At 48.6% G+C, this 16241-nt stretch overlaps 1 protein-coding gene across 4 annotated transcripts in view; it reads right to left on the reverse strand.

Annotated features, from left to right (window-relative positions):
* The window catches only part of Sipa1l2 (signal-induced proliferation-associated 1 like 2), a 151796-nt gene that overhangs the window by 86264 nt on the left and 49291 nt on the right, over window positions 1-16241 (reverse strand). For 3 of the 4 annotated variants that reach the window (NM_001357372.1, XM_011248389.1, XM_006531024.1), the window contains exon 2: window positions 15515-15575. The exons of the other annotated variant lie outside the window; for it this stretch is intronic. The gene's annotated coding sequence lies outside the window, so the exon portion shown is untranslated. The remainder of the gene's footprint in view (window positions 1-15514; window positions 15576-16241) is intronic. 4 annotated transcript variants of the gene reach the window in all.

Here is a 16241-nt window from a genome sequence, read left to right on the forward strand (position 1 = left end):
TTTTTCACTTTTGACTCTTCTAACTGGTTGGACCTGACTCTGGACGTATGTGGTAACCCAAGTTAAATGATATCACAGGGTTTGTGGAACACCTATGCTGTGCAGAGGTGACCTCCAGATACACAACAGCCCAGGAAAGACCCGGCATGTGTCCCACAGCAGAACCTCGGTCTTTTCAAACACGAATCCCAAGTGCAAGTTGAAAGCCAATTTTCTAGAGAGGTAATTACATAATCCACTTTTTACAGTCAAGCTTTGCTGCAGCGTAATTACTTGAGCAAAAGGAAAATAAATACTCAAATGAATATTAGTGCAGTAATCATGGAGATGGATGCTGAAGGCAGAGCCTCCCTGGCTTTAGTGACTTCTATGAGGCACGGACAGAGCTGTTCTGGGGCTGTGCTGGGCTCGCAGGATGAGCAGGCACAACAGAGGAGCCCCACCCCCAGCCCTGGGACCAGCACAGACTGCAAACAACCCCCTCCGTTCTTCCTGTCTCCTGGCAGCCTTTGCTCAATTCACAATGAACTTGGAACCCAAATGGCTCTATTGTGTGGCAGGTACCTTCCCACAGTGCGAAGAAGACTCACAGAAGACACAAACAAACAAGAACAAACTCAATTAAGACACTGTTCATTTACTCTTGCAGCAAACATGAACTAAGCCCTTGCTCAGACTGGTAGCAAGCCAGCACTGCGGTAGTGTCCCTGAAGAGAGACAGCTGCTCACCTTGTGAAGACCACATTCAAAGTGGAACACAGTACAATGCCTGTGCCCAGACAAACTGCAAGGAGGTGGCACACCACACAGGGATGGCATCCACCCAGAGAGGAAGGCTGTAAGGAAAGGAGGGTTAGCACAGGACTGGAGAAAAGATGCGGGCAGGTGAATGTTAGCAGAGGCATGCACCTCCACAGAGACCAAGGGGCCTTGGAGAGCCAGAGGCATGGAGAAAACTGACAAAGGACAGAGATGCTTGCAGTAACTACAGAGGCTACAGGACCCAGCCCTGTATGCTGAGAGTGCACCACCTCAGAAGAGCTGTAGGGACAGAGCCCTGCACTTCTGCCCGGCAGGCACCTCACGGGCTCCAGCACTTCCATGCTGAGGCTCTCCTCTGATTCTTCCCTTCCTTGTCCACCTACTTGCTCTTCCAGCAGCAGGCTCTAACTGTGCCCTGAAAGGCACCTGCTTTGGGCTGTAGAAAGTATCCCAGATGAAAACGGCCCACTTCAAGGCATCTGTGGTGGTTTGGGGTGACCGTCAGCTACAGAAGGGAGTAGCCACAGAGGTGCCAAGAAGGCCAGTGCTGAGCCCAGTGTCCTGTTTGTGGAAAGTTTATGTAGACAGATGTTGCTTTTGGAATAAGTGAGGTCACTGTCGGCCTCACTGAGGACAGATGAGTGAACTTAAGAGGAAAAAACTCTCTTATGAACCAGGCCCCTGCTGGTCCAACCTGAACTTGGAGTTTGGACGTGCAAATACATGATCAGTTTTACCCTGCTTCTTCTTCATGTTAACCTTGATTGTATGTGTGTTTTATGTGTGTGGTGTTCACATGTGGGAAGGTGCGGGCACCCCTATGCTATCATAGATGACAAGCAAGAAGGAAGGCTTCTGGACCATCCATTCTGAAGTCAACTTCAGAGACGGAGGCTCCTGGTGAACTGTGCTTGATGGAGGAACCAAACCCACAGGGAATTTCTTCATGGCAGGCATGGGGACCAGATAGGCGAATCCCTGAAAAGGGTCTTGTCTCACACTGTAAAAAACACTGCTGCTGTCCATCCACTTTTGCTGCTGTGTGTAAATCCTTACTGATAAAGCTACTACATCGGGTCACCCATGGCACCTTGCTGCAGGCAAAGGAAAGTGCTCATTCCTCCCAGGATCAGCTGTCTGCAAGCCTGGCAGAGGCTGAAAGAACCAAGATGTAACGCAGGAGGAAGGCTATGCTACAGCGAGTCAAATATTTACTGTTCTCAGGGTTTTTAATGTGAACATTCCTATTCAGTCACCCGTGAGCCAGACTTTATCATGGCACTTTAGCCTGGGAGTATTTTTTGTCTTCTATATTTTCCAAACCAATAGAGAAATTTCAATGCCAGGGTAGCTTAGCTTAGTCAAACAGGACTGCCAGTCTCAGGAGCCTCACAGCCACCTTCATTTGCACAAGAAATAACCCTGACTGCCCTGGTGCCACTAGGCAGAAGCACTCTGAGAAGCCCCTGGAAAACAGCTGACTGTGCCTTAGTGAGCTGTTGTCACAGTCACTGTGGGCAGGCAGAAGCAGACCGTCAATCTCACCGGCATCACCAATGGCTCCATCAACTCAGCCAACATCCACCCAGGCAGGCTGCACACCCAGGCAGGCTCGACCTCCAACAGGGAAGGCAATGTCACAAGACACACAGCAAGTGTGGCCTAAGACAAACTTTGTAATTTGTTTAAAATATGCAAGACCACGGAGACATTCAAATGGGTGCCAGGGAGAAGGGCCGGTTTCTAGGGTGCTTGCCTTGCAAGTAAGTACGAAGACCTAAGAATGAACCCAAGATCCCATATCAAAAAGCTGGACATTGGAGCGCCTACTCATAATTCTGATGCTACACAGAGACGAGAGGACAGGTGAATTCTGGGCCAGTGAGAGACTATCTCTCAAAAAAAAAAAAAAAGAAAAGAAAAGAAAAGGAAAGGAAAAGGAAAAGGAAAAGGAAAAGGAAAAGGAAAAGGAAAAGGAAAAGGAAAAGGAAAAGGAAAAGAAAAAGAAATCACCATGGAAAGGCACACCGAGGAGCTGGTGAGTATTAGCAACCACTGAGCCCCTTGAATGCAGTCACAGGAGGGACACAAAGACATGACAAAGGGACAGAAATCTGAGAGTTAGCCATACCTTACCAGCAAGCAGACCCTTGGACACACGAGCTGCACAAAGATGCTCACCACATACTGACACATGCTCACCCAAGGACCCCAGAGATGATTCCTTCCCATGGCTGTGCTAAAAGAAGGACCAAGAAACAAGTGTTTACACTTCAGGTCCTATTTTTATCAAACTGTTTTCCTAGCCTCTGTGCCACCAAAGCCTTTCTGCTGCGTTCCCTAAAAATAGTGATGTTTTTACTCCTGCTCAGGATGGCACGCAGGCTCCCCCCACGCTGTTTCTGCGATCAGAATGCACTCACTCAAGAAGAACGAAGCACTTACTATTTTCGTGACAATATGGTACTTCTGCAACACACATAGCTGATCCTGCCACACTGGGAGGACAGCTTCCTTGCAGCAACACAGGTCTACAGCAACTGTGCTTGTTGTGTGTCCTGGCCTCGAGACTGCAGGAGCTGTTGGCTTACACGTTCCCAGAGTTTGGTAGTTTATTTTTATCATCAGGCTCACAAAGGGTCAACTACTTTCTACTACAGTAACAGTAAGGAAGTAATTTCCAATGGCCAAGTTTAAGGGAAGAATCAGCCCTCTGCCCTCCTAGGCTTCCCAGATAATGTGACATAGCCGGAGAGGAACTGCCTGCATCAGGTTGGACGATGGGTGTGTCTGTGGGGGATTATCTTGGTTTTAATTGGCAGAGAGGAGGGTTCAGCCCACTAACTGTGCAGCAGCGTTCACCTGTAGGTGCTCTTGTGCTGCCTAAGAAAACTTAGCTAAGCACTAGCCCATGAGCAAACCAGCAAGCGCATCTTTCATGGTATCTGCTGTACTTCTCAGCTCTAAAGTGAGTTCCCTGGTTAGAGAACACTGCATGGCATAGCAGGTGGGCCAGGCCTACCTCCAAGTGCCTACTTTGAGTTTCTGTCCAGAGTTCTTCCAAAGATGGCTCTGACACACTGAGGTCAACTCTTACGTCCCATGGTCAAAGTGCTCTGTCTTACAGGGACAGACTCTGAGCCCAGAATACACCTACGTACCACCCTGTGACTACAAAGCAAAACCAAGCTCCCCTTTCCATGCTCCTCTCAGCTGCTGTCTCTGGTATGTCACAGGGCCTCAGAAAGCCCAGCTCTCTTCTTGGGGGACCAACCCATTGTTACCATTACCAATAACACACCTGTCTGCCTCACAGAAGCAAGGATTAAGAAACCTGAGAACTCTATTCCTGGCTACACTTTCTTACCTGCCTAACACAAAGGGCTAACTAGCCAAATGAATTGTTTGTTGCTAGGAACTGATCAAGAGAGGCAGAAGCCCCTGGTACCTGCATGACCACAGTTTTATCACAAGTTCAAGTACCCTGACAAGGGCTTTCTATGTGACTTACTATCCCACATCCAGAGTGCCATTGGCTCTGAGACTAAGCCCAAACACAGTAGCAGCTGCTGCCCTGGAAAGGTCATGCCAGACACACTGTGCAAATAGAGCCCTGCCTGTAGTGCCCACAGGGAAACCTGCCCCCTCCCCACCACGGGACCTGGAAGGATCAGCCCCTGGGATTCAAACTGAAAACAACAAATGCCTCCAGCAGGTAGAGTAAAGAGACCAAGACCGTCCTACGTGACAAAGGACACCTGGAAAGGCCTGGAGCAGCTGGAGGTGGCTCAGTAGGTAAGGGACTTGCCACTGAAGCATGAGCCAGAGCTCAGATTCTCAGTGCCCACTGCTCCCACACCTGTGTGGCTCACTTGTCATCTTCTGGAGAGGCAGAAAGAAGCCAGTGGATTCTTGGGGGGTGGGGGGGGCACTGGACAGCTAGCCTGGCTAAACTGGCAAGCTCAAGGCCAGAGAGACCCTGTTTCAAAAACCAAAGAGGTGGGCAGGAGAGATGCTGAGCACTTAAGAGCACCTGTGCTCTTCCCGAGGACCCATGTTCAATTCCCAGCACCTGTAACGTGCTGTGCTACTCACAACTGCCTGTAATTCTGCTTTAAGGGAATCCAACATCATACTAGCAAACATACATTTAAATAATTTTTTAAAATATTGGACAGTGAGAAACCCAAGGTTGATCACTGGCCTCTACACACACGTGCACACACAAGACAAGGACTTGGCATATGAACAGAGAGCAAGCTTTGGCATCCAGACAGGAAGGAACCCTGGGTAGGCAGTCCAATCCTGAAGCCTCTGCAGAGCTGACTCGTGTTCTAGTCCCCAGGTGCCAGGTGACGCTGGGTACTGTAGACTCCTGTGCAGGCATTCTCATTACGGTCAGGACAGCGAGCTTCGTTATCACAGCAGCTCTGTGGTGCAGACCCACCTCAGCCTTATGTTCATGTCCCATTATCTTTAAGTGTGTGCAATATTTCCTGGAGTTTGACTTGGGCAAGCCTTTTTAGCCAATGGCATATTTGTATTTTTTTTAACCAAACAGAAAATTTACATAGCCAGGGTCCTTCATTATCCTAGTATGAACCCCCCCCCACAACCCCCACCTCCCTCCTGTCTCAAGGAAACAGTTCAGTGTCAACAGCACTAAATTAATGCTGCCTTTGCAAGGCTGACGCTAATTTCTGCAAAATTTAATTTGCAAAAACTAGCCCAAGGCTACTGCAATATCAAATTCACTTGATGTGTTAATTTCACACTCCAGGGTCTTCATCCCACGGGTGGGGGAGGGGGGACAGCAATTATATAAAGTAGCAGAGTGCCTGAACTTACCCAAGAGACCCCAGAGAGTAGTCCTCCCAGCCCAGCAGGGAGCCAAGGCCCAGCTGGCCCGCTGCCAGCCCCTGGGAGTATGAAGAGAGCACCAGAAGCCTGCCAGGCTGAATCAGTCCTCTGCAGAGCTCAACCACCAGGCACCAGCAACCAATAAACTTTGTCTTTCACCAAAGAATTCAGTTTGCATTTAAAAAACAAATGCAAAGGCTCACTAGATGGCTCAGTCGATAAAGGGCCTGTCACAAAATGTGGATTTTGATGAGTTTGTAGCCTCAGCACCCACGTCTGCAGTCCCAGCAATTGGGAGACAGACCTGGAGCTTATGGCCAGCCTAACCAATGACCTTAGACTTAGTGAAAGACTCTCTCAAAATATAAGCTGGAGACTTTCCAAGAAGAGGCCTAGCTTACCTCCAAATGCAGATACATGCACATATGTACACGTACATGAATATGTACACACACCCCAGGTTCTCTGTTCTCACACAGGTGACAGTATGATGGCTGCAATGTCATCTTCCAACAGAGACTACTGAGGAAGATGTCACTGTGTACCACAGACCCTTCACCTGAACCTACTAGCTGCCTACTAGCTAAACCTACTAGCTGATACCAGAAAGACAGGCAGTAACCAGTAACTTAGCTATTACAGTCACATCAGACCCTTCGGAAGCGTCTCCATCACTGGACTGCATCCCATCAGTCACTAATGAGTCTTCTAGGCAGTGGTTCTCATCCTCTCTAAGGCTGTGACCCTTTAAAACACTTCTTCATGTTGTAGCGATCCCAACCATAAAATTATTACACTGTTATATCACAACTGTAATTTTGTTACTGTTATGAATCATAATGCAAATATTTTTTGGAGCTAGAGGTTTGCCAAAAAGGGGGGGGGGGTGATGCACAGGTGGAGAGCTAGTGTTCCAGGAGGTAAGATCTCAGGGGCCATCTTTACTCCACCTGCCCACAGAGCAGGTGTTTACCTCAGGTCATACAGCTCAGATGGAGGCTGCTTTCCAGCGTCTGTCCAGGGCTCTCAGAGGAGCAGTGCTGCTGGTCGGTCCCTCTTGGTCTAGAAGGACAACAGCCACTTGCCTCAGCCTCTTCAAGTGTCTCACATGGGCAGGCTTGCACCAAGAGGGTCAGGCCTAGATAGAGCCAGGGGCCTCCACTTGATGGAAGTTTCTGGCTGTGGGCCCTGGGCTACATCAGTAACAAGTTGTAAGTCAGCTGGAAATGGAAGCGACTACAAAGACAGAATTTCTTGAAGAAAGAATGGAAGGTAGCACAGCTGGAGAGATGAAAAACTCAGGCAGATAAGACATGCGGACAGTGTGGGATCCCAGACTCGCTGATTTCAGAGCCCCCGGTTTCTATAAAGAAAAGTAAACAAACCCCGAGCTGACGTCCAAGGAGCCTTGGCTAATGCTTGCTACCTTTGCTCCAGCTCTGTGACTCTGAAGACAGAAGCAGGGGGAGCAAAGGTCAAGGCTGGTATGACCAACTCTGTGAGACCCTGCCTCGAGTTTGAAAGTGTGGAGAAGTGTTTTCCTAGCATGTGCTCATGGGCCCCAGGCTCAGTCTCTAGCAGTGCAGAAAAAGCCAGCATGGCGTCGTGGTGTACACATCCCTGCCTCTCGTATGAAGAGTCGTTTTTCAGGCACTCCCTCCTCCCGCTCCCCAGAGGAGGCCCACCTCCATGTGAAGAGATCAGGACAATGCTGAAAGGGAAAGAACATGGACTGGACCCTTCTCATCACCACATCCTTCTTGATTATCCGTCCTGCTCCCTAAGCTAATTTATGCTAAGGTAGAATGAGGGTCAGATCAACTCTGAGAAATTGTCCTTTGATTATTTACATAGATTTATAAGCTAATTATAGTGGCTGACATCTGGAATATCAGCACCTAGGAGGCTGAGAAGGGAGGACAATTCTATTTGGGGGGGGGGGGTTATCCTGGGCTACAAACCGAGAGTCTTTCTCAGCAAACAAAAACAACCAAAAATGTTTTGAGTTTTTGTTTTTACAAAGAGGAACTTGTCACCATGAAATGTAAATTAAGCTACAGTTTAGACATGTCCCTACCAGGCTCTGAAGCATCCCTGAAATGAACCTATGTTCTTTAATAAGACACAGTTCATAGACCCATCAGCGTGCAAAAGTAAGCACGACAACACAAGTCACAAAAAGACCAAGATGGCGGCCAAAATAAGTAGTAATTCAACATACAAACGCATTCGATGAGAGTCCACTCAGCCTGTGGTCTGGGGCTGGATGAACATCCACAGTCACCCTGTGCCACAGCCCTCCAGCAACAGACGATCTGGATGGGCAAAGCCAGCCGCCGAATCTGGGAGGGCAGCTTAGGAAGCCTGTGGGCCTTCTGCACTGCCAACAGTACAGAGCAAAGAACCCTGGGCTCAGCTACTTATTGTCTGGGCTTTTATGGTTCAACCCCTGATGGGTCACATGGACAATGCCCTCTGGAGGGCCTGGAGGAAAATCATCCTCTGGGCCCCACCCTAAACTTACTTACGAAATCAACACCAGAGGCAACAGGGAAGAGGATACAGGATGCTCTGTGCAGTGACCTTGGTAATGGATCTAGGGGCCAAGATGATGTTTGGAAATCACTAAACAGCTTCCACAGTTGAAGTGAGCAGGTGCCATAGAGCCAGGTACCTGAGGAACCCCAAGGATGTATTAATATCAACCAGATGCCAGCCAGGCCACTGACAAACTCAAGGAGCATGACAGACACTGGAGAGGACAAGTGGGAAGGATGGCTCAAATGCAGCCAGTGGAACCTAAGTGGAGCCCTCCACACAGCTGTACACCTGTCCTTACAGTGGCTGACATCCCAGGAACATATCCCAAGGCCTGGAAGGCCAGCCCTCTGCAAGTATCCCAGGGTTATATGGACAGCTTCTCGTCTACCACCTCCTACAATTAACACTAAAAACAACAACAACAACAACAACAACAACTTTATTTGACTAATCACCTAGAAGAAAGTTAGTTTGAGAATGATCTTCATTTAGTTGTGTGTTTGAAAAAGTCAGTCTCACGGCGTGAAGTCTAGTGCATTGCTTGGTACAGCATCTTAACTGAGAGATACCAAGGGGAAGAAGTGGCCAGTCTATCCCGTGGCCTCAGGAGAGCGTCAGGTTCTATAAGAGGCAGGCAGGCTTCAGTGATGGCAAGCAAGTCAGCCCTTCCATCCTGATGAGCAAACATATTCAGAGCGTAAAATCAGAAACTAACAAGATCCAACTGCCCGACTGCTCTTTCTCATCCTCTTTGATTCTGCAGAGACAGGGTCTCATAAAGACCAGGCTGGCTTTGAATGCACCTTGCAGCCAAGACTGATCATGAACCTGTCATCTTCCTGCTCCTACCTGCCAAGTGCTGGGATGTCAGACCTGACTTCTGTGGCACTGGGGATGGAATCCAGGGCCTCCTTCACGCTAGAGAAGCATGCTGCCAACTAAGCTAGTGACACCCCAGCCCAAGTGGTCTCTTAAAACAAACGTCAAATAATAAACAGTACTTGCTTTCTCAATTGGTCATCAGGCCAGGCCAATGGGATCCCTTCCTCTGAGAAAACAACTCAAGACACGAAAGACTCGGAAGGAGGAACCAGCTCCCTTGTTCACTTTCCCCAGCAGCACCACTAACTGTGCATATGTTAGCACATTTTTAAAAGAGGAGAAATAAAAAACTGCAACTTAACCAGTGTGTGTGAAACAGAGCTGGAGAAACTGCACAGAGTGCTCCACAGATACTGGAGAACTCCACATCCACCAGTGTGCTCCACAGACACCGGGAGTGCTCCACATACAACAGAGTGCTCCCCAGATTCCTGCCATAGCTGTACAGGACCAGCAGACCTCTGGGTCTCCAAGCACTTTCCAAGGAAGAAACAACTAAGTAAGAGCAGAGAAGATGTAGAAGAAGAGAGAATCGTGCCCTCCTGAGCAGTGAGGCAGGAAAGCCTGCTTGTAACTCAGCCTTGTCAGACAGAACACAGAGCCTAAAAAGGCTCAATAGCCTTTTTATAAACCTATTGTGTGGAGAAGTTCCTAAAAATAGTGCGGCTCCCAGGCAGGCAGATCACAGGAGTAATGGCTGCATGCTAAGCTTCTCACAATAGACAAAGGACAGGAAAGGAGGGTAGGCTGCAGCTCCCTCAGGCTGGCTGCCTTCCTCGCTGGACACTCCCACAGGCTCTGTGTGCTCAGAGGGTGAACCGCGTCAGCCCTCACACCCTCTCCATGAAGATGAGAGGGCAGCAGGTGACATAGGGAAGTCAAGCCAGGACCCATGAGTCACATAGTCGTGGCCACTAAAGAGAACTTTCTCACTCTTTGAAGGCAATACCTGCAATATGACGATTACCGTGGTTCTTGCTAATTTTCTCTTGTGCCAAAGCAGCTTCTCCACCTCCACTGCCTGTCACCCAGGAAAGTCTAGGAATACAGATGCTGGCAGCTCACCAGTGATTTGGCTCTCAAATACCAAATACAGGATTTTCAAGTTTCTTAGAGGCAAGATGGTAAAGTGTTTGCAGGCCTGGTGACCACAGTTGGATTCTGAACCTATGTTAAGATGGGAAGACAGAACTGACGGTACAAGTTGTCCTCTGACCGCCACACACGCACTGTGGCATGAGGTTTCCCCTCTCTGATACATAGATTTTATTATTACATTGATTGCTTCCAGTACAACGATGCTTTAAAAAGTGTCTTGACTGAGCAGCTAAGAGCTTAAGGCAGCACTGGCCACCTGACCAGCCCAGCAAAGCAGGCAACAAAATACTTGGGTCTCAGGCTTGCCAAGCGCTGACCATGCAAGCCTGAGGACTTACCTGAGTTTGAGCCCAAGAACCGGAGTAGAAAAGCCCAGCATGAGAGCTCGCAGCTGGAGAGACAGTGACAACATATATGGTCACGGCTGGGAGACAGTGATAACACACACACAGCTCAGAGGCAGTCACAGGTGGGCCTCTGGTTCATTGACCAACTAGTTTATTTCTAAGAGAGTTTATCACCAGGCTAGTCAATAGTCTGTCTTAAAACAAACAAACCAAAAGCAAAACCATAAAAATTAAAATTAAAATTAAAAAAACCCATGGTGTATGGCACCTCAAGAGTGTAAGCACCTGAGGGTGGCTCTGTCCTCCATGTGAGCATATATACATGTGTGACTGCACTTAGAAATGTATATATGCGCATGCACACACGCCAGTCTAGAGTAAGCCATTATTAGTGTCGAAGCCATCACAGTCTACACAACCAAAAGATAATAGCACCAACCTTGTGGAGTGCACGAAGGGATTGAACAGACTTCACTCTGAGAAGCAGGAAACACATAACAAACTGAAAACTGAAAATCCACATTTCAATAGTCCTACATCCCTGATACTAACTTAGCATTCACATTTTCTTTTTTCAACACAGAGGTTAACATCTTTGCCATGAATTCTTATTATGGAGACAGGGCACGTCCAAGATGGAGAGAAGTAACTTGTCTACAGTAAAGACGCTGCAGATGGCTCACCCCAAGCCCTGGAGGACATCCTCACCCTGTGACCGTCCTGGACAGGCTAATGAGGGTATTCTGTAGATGCTGTGTCCTCTTCCCATGGCCCAGCTATCAGAACATTGGAGGGGTAGACCCTGAGAAACTGGAATTTCCAAGTAACCTCATGAAGGGAAAGGCTGATATCCGGTGCCAGCCAAAGGAAGAGCTTGTCTCCCAGGAAGAGATACCACACAGCTCTGACAACCTGTCAGATCGCTGTGCAGGGCAGGAGCTGAGAGCAAGGTCAGAGATGGGCGGAACCACACTTGACCAGCACGGCTTAGCTGTGCACACACGCCCTCAATTCAACCCAAACCTCCGGTCAGGACTCTGAAGAATGGAAGCTGGGAGAAGGGAGGGCGAGTCACTGGACATCTGGGCTCCTCTTCTCTCTCCATGTGGCCACTCGGACTAATCTCCTTTCTTGGCTTTCCCTGTCACTTGTCCTCCTAAGTGCTCTAGTGAGGACAGTAGCCAAGCTGAGCCTCTCTGGGCTTCTAGGGCCCTGCCCCATCCTAACACTACCAGTAACAGTGCTGCAGGCCCAGAGGCAAATTTACCCTAGGTTCTTTAAAAGCCAATTAGCTTTTTTAACTTCTGTGCCAGAAGTTACTGAATCTTAAAGCTTAGCAGACTCCTAACTACCCCAAACCCTGGGGCTAAAAATGCTGAGATAGCCCAGGAACCCTGGAGCCACTCTCACCAGAGGCTCTCATCAGCAGAATGGAAAGTGCATTGATTCCCAGGCACAGAGCAAAAGGAGGCCATAAAACGCAAGTCATCTCTTCCCAGGTGGAAGAAGTCATTCAGGGTCACTTGTGTTGGCTGCCTGTGGTCAGTCCCATCTGGCTCAGATTGAATTTTCACCGTATTCCCTTTAGAAATTATGTCACACGGACATATAGATCATGGTTAAGTGTTCTTACCAACAATTTAGCTAATTTTCTCCCCCAGAAATTAGTTAAATAGCTATATCAGTAGTGGCAAGTGTCCCCATTAATAAAACTCATCAGAAACCTTGAGAGTGATGGTTGAAATGAGCATTCCTGAAGCCCAGCAGCTGGGGTGCACATGAGGTGCTTCCCACGGCTCACTAGAGGAGGAGGCTCACCAGACCAGGACCCGTCCCCTTCCACAGGTCACTGACTGGGTGTGACTCTACAGTGCATTTTGCTATATGTAAAGCACTTAAATCTAGGTTTCACTCAAGGCCCTGGGCTCAATCTCCAGCAACAAACAAAAGGTTCAGGCAAATTGCTCAAGGTTAAATAAACAAACCCTGACAATTGGCTGGCCTTGCTCAGCTGCTGACCGACACAGTGAAGGTTCCTGTCACTAAATATCAGGTTCTACCAAACTCAGTTTTGGGATGTATTATGTTGGGATTTTTTTTTTCTTTTTTTGAAACAATGTCTCATATGTAGCCCAACCTAGTCCAGAGTTCACAATCCTCCTGCCTAAGTATCTTGAATGTTGCTATTACAGGTCTCTGCCACCAACACACAAAGTCCACGTACTAGCGTGTTTGTCTACATATATCATGTGCCAAAATGGCTCAAAGCTGTAGTCCTCTAGCCAGAGATGCAACCCTTCCCTCACTCTGAGGCCCCAGCTGGTTTCCAAGCAGCTCATCTTCATCTTCACAGGATGTGGAGCAGGAGTAGCAATGCCAAGAACACAGACAGACTTAAAGAAAAAGAGGATGGCTGCTAAGTGTAGTTTAATGTAAACAGAGAAGTCTGTCAGTCACTGATTCCATGCTATAGTTCCCAGGCTGGACCACGTGCTTAGGGTCTCTGTTCATCTTTCAAAGTGGGGGTTGGCCAGGTAGGTGTGTAGGGGACCAAATGACCCAAGGTCTTAAGAGCTTTGCCCCTAGAGAGTCAGAAGCACAAGAGCCTGAGTTAGAACTACTCGGGATGTGGCAGATTCCCCAACTGCTCTCAGACACATGGTTAATTAACAGAGACAAGCCTCCATGGAACGAAAACAGTTATTTCACAAGGAATCAAAGCCTGAACACTACCCATTGTTCTTCAGTGAATGCCTCCTTCAGGAAACCTTCCTCTGCTGCTGCCACCAAACAAACACTCCATATAAACAAACAAACCACAGAAAGGAAACAGCTTATGAAATTACAACGTGTTCTGCAGCAGAGCCCAGCCCTCGCATTCATAAACCCAGAGCCGGCGGACGACTCAACAGCTTTTCGCTAAGGGAGGGAGAACACAACAGTAGTCCTTATAATGCAGGACTGTAAACACCTTCCCAACTGAAGCACATTGCAAGCCTGGTGCACAGTAGGTGTGTCCTTCCATCTACTAGCATATAGATGCACATGTGTATATATACACATGGATAAAGGTCAGAGGGGGGCATTACATGGAGACCAGAGTTCTTTCCTGCTACCATGTTGTTTCTGGGGACTGAGCTCAGGAAGTCGGGTTTGCATGGCAAGCACTTTCACCCACTGAGCTATTAGTTCCACTTTTAAAGTTTACAGGAAGTCCATGGGTATCAGTTACCTTGGGAGAGTTATCCTCCAGTGCATGTCTGGGTTGAATGAAGTAATATTCTTATATATAACACAATAAACTATGATCTGAAACACTACAGATGCCTACCCAACATCTCTGGCAGGAGTCAGAACCACTTACCCTAAAGCACACACTAGGACCTGCCCAGGACCTCCCTTCCCTACAGGTGACCCACTAAGCGTTGGTCTGGAAATGGGTCCTCCAGGTGGAGAAACCCAAGCACAGCTGCTTTCCACAGCTCTCGTAGGTGAGAAAACGCCAAAGGGTGCTCAGCTATGTCCAGGTAGCTCCAGCCTCAGCCAGCCACCTGGCTTTGACAGCACCGACTTGACACCCAGCTGGAGTGGAGCCCATGGCACTGGAAGGACAGATGCTGTGTCACAAGGTTCCTTCCTTAAACCAAAACCCTGCAGACCTGCCTACTTCCTGCACTGGAGCATTCCTCGCCTCTCTGCACTGCTGTTTCCACATCAGAGTTTCCTTAGGCTCAAGGGCTTCCCTGAGCACAGGAAGTGGGTGGTGCCTTCTGGTTCCTATCAGGAGGGAACAAGGCCGCCATGTCAGAAAAGCCATCCTGGCCTCTGCTGCCGCTCCTCAGCAGTCACTCCCTTCTGTAGAGACTTCCACAGCTCACCACACACATGAGCCTCACGCACTGATCCTGTGCAGTGATCACGACAGTGTGTGGTGATGCTGCCATCTCTGGTGGTGAGATCCTGCCCTTGTTCAAACACTTGCCCTGACAACATTATAAAGGCAAGCCCAGCTACAGCTGTCAAAGGAGCATGAAGGCAGACAGACAGATACAGAGAGAGAGGGAGAGAGAGAGAGAGAGAGAGAGAGAGAGAGAGAGAGAGAGAGAGAGAGAGAAACAGGCACACAGACAGACAGATAAACACACACACACACAAACACACAAGAAACATGGCAGTCATATGTAGCACCGAGCCCTGGACTGGACACTGGATGTAGGTGGATGATGCTGTGAAGGACTGGTACTCTGTGTCAGATGGGGACCTGAACTGGGATGCTGGTAACAGATGGAGCACAGATGGGTCAGTACTAAGTAACTCAAGGCTGATAGCTGACCTGCTGTGACTGAACGCACACGTTTACTCCTAAGAAACATACACTCATCTTCTTAAGGGCAAAGGGTGGAAGATCACACATGTGAGGTACAAAAGTGCACATGTGTGAGTGGGGACTTATGAGGCAGGGCAGACACAGGCTCCTTCAGAGACCTATCTCACTTCCTGCCGTTTCCATGTATTCTGTAGTTCATGTGAGGGAGGGGGAAATGCCACCTTGACTTAAGGCTGAAAGGGGCAGCCAACAGTCACTCCCATCTGGCCTATCTGTCTTCCGGCAGCTCACCTCAGCACCCCCAGCCCCCACCGTGTCCTGAACTGTCCAGGACAGTGGACTTCAGGCAGCCCTTTGCCCACAATAATATGCTTACCTGCATCCCTGTTACCTAAGGGACACTCTCTCCACGGAGATGCACAAACTGATTATAAAGTGCACATCCTCTCAACACACCAAGGGACGCACAGAAACTCATCAGAGACTAAATTTGAACCCCCACTCCCATGCCACTAGGCAATCCTAATGTTCAAAGGAACCCATGTGAGCCCTGCTCACCACACCTGCTACAGCATGCAATACATCGAGAAAGCAAACCATTCCAAAGAACCATGACTGGGATGCAGGAGTCAAACAACTAAAACACCAAGTAGCTGCGAGGGTAACTTGGTTTGCACGGCAGCCTGCAGCCACTTACCTAAAAAGACTGCAACTTCCGCCGGCAGAGCCTGGAGCTCACAGCCCGCAGCAGCAACAACCTGCAGGAGAAGACAGAGACCTGGTCAGATTCCCGAGGGAAATTTCAACAATAATTCTCAGTGTGCTCAGAATCCCTGGGTGACCAGAGCTCCTTCCAGGGTCCTCAGGATGTCAGATCCAGGCCCATCAAGGACACAAAGCACTATCTTATCCGGTTCTGTCTCCTCCTCTCCCAACTAACAGAGCTGCTGAGGTGAATGCCAGTGTCAAAGGCTGAGCGAAAAGTAGGTAAGAGAACCCAGTGGTCCGCTCTGCATCCAGATGGCAGAGGCTTGCAAACACACAGTCTTTGGGCAACGCTGCTCTTGCCGTGGACAAATTATTTTTGTAAAATATTGTTTATAACAGAAGGTGAAGGGTTTTTTGTCAGTTTTCCCATACATCCCTCCTGTTCACTGTCATTTCAAGAAGTACTTTGAAAGGCGTATTTATCTGTGTATGAGTGTGTTGCCTACATTTATGTGCATAAGCCAGAGAGGGTGTGAGGTTCTGTGGAACTGGAATTACATTGTTGTGGGCCACATGTGGGTGCTGGGAACCTGTTGGTTTCAAACCCAGGATGAATGGCTGAGGTGCTATTTAACATATGAAAGCAGACACTGGCCACCAGGTTTCCCAGCATTCCTCAGTTCCTAGCTGCTAGAGGACCCTTCAGTTAACCAGGA

Source organism: Mus musculus, chromosome 8, assembly GCF_000001635.26.
Source record: "Mus musculus strain C57BL/6J chromosome 8, GRCm38.p6 C57BL/6J".
Lineage (NCBI taxonomy): Eukaryota > Metazoa > Chordata > Mammalia > Rodentia > Muridae > Mus > Mus musculus.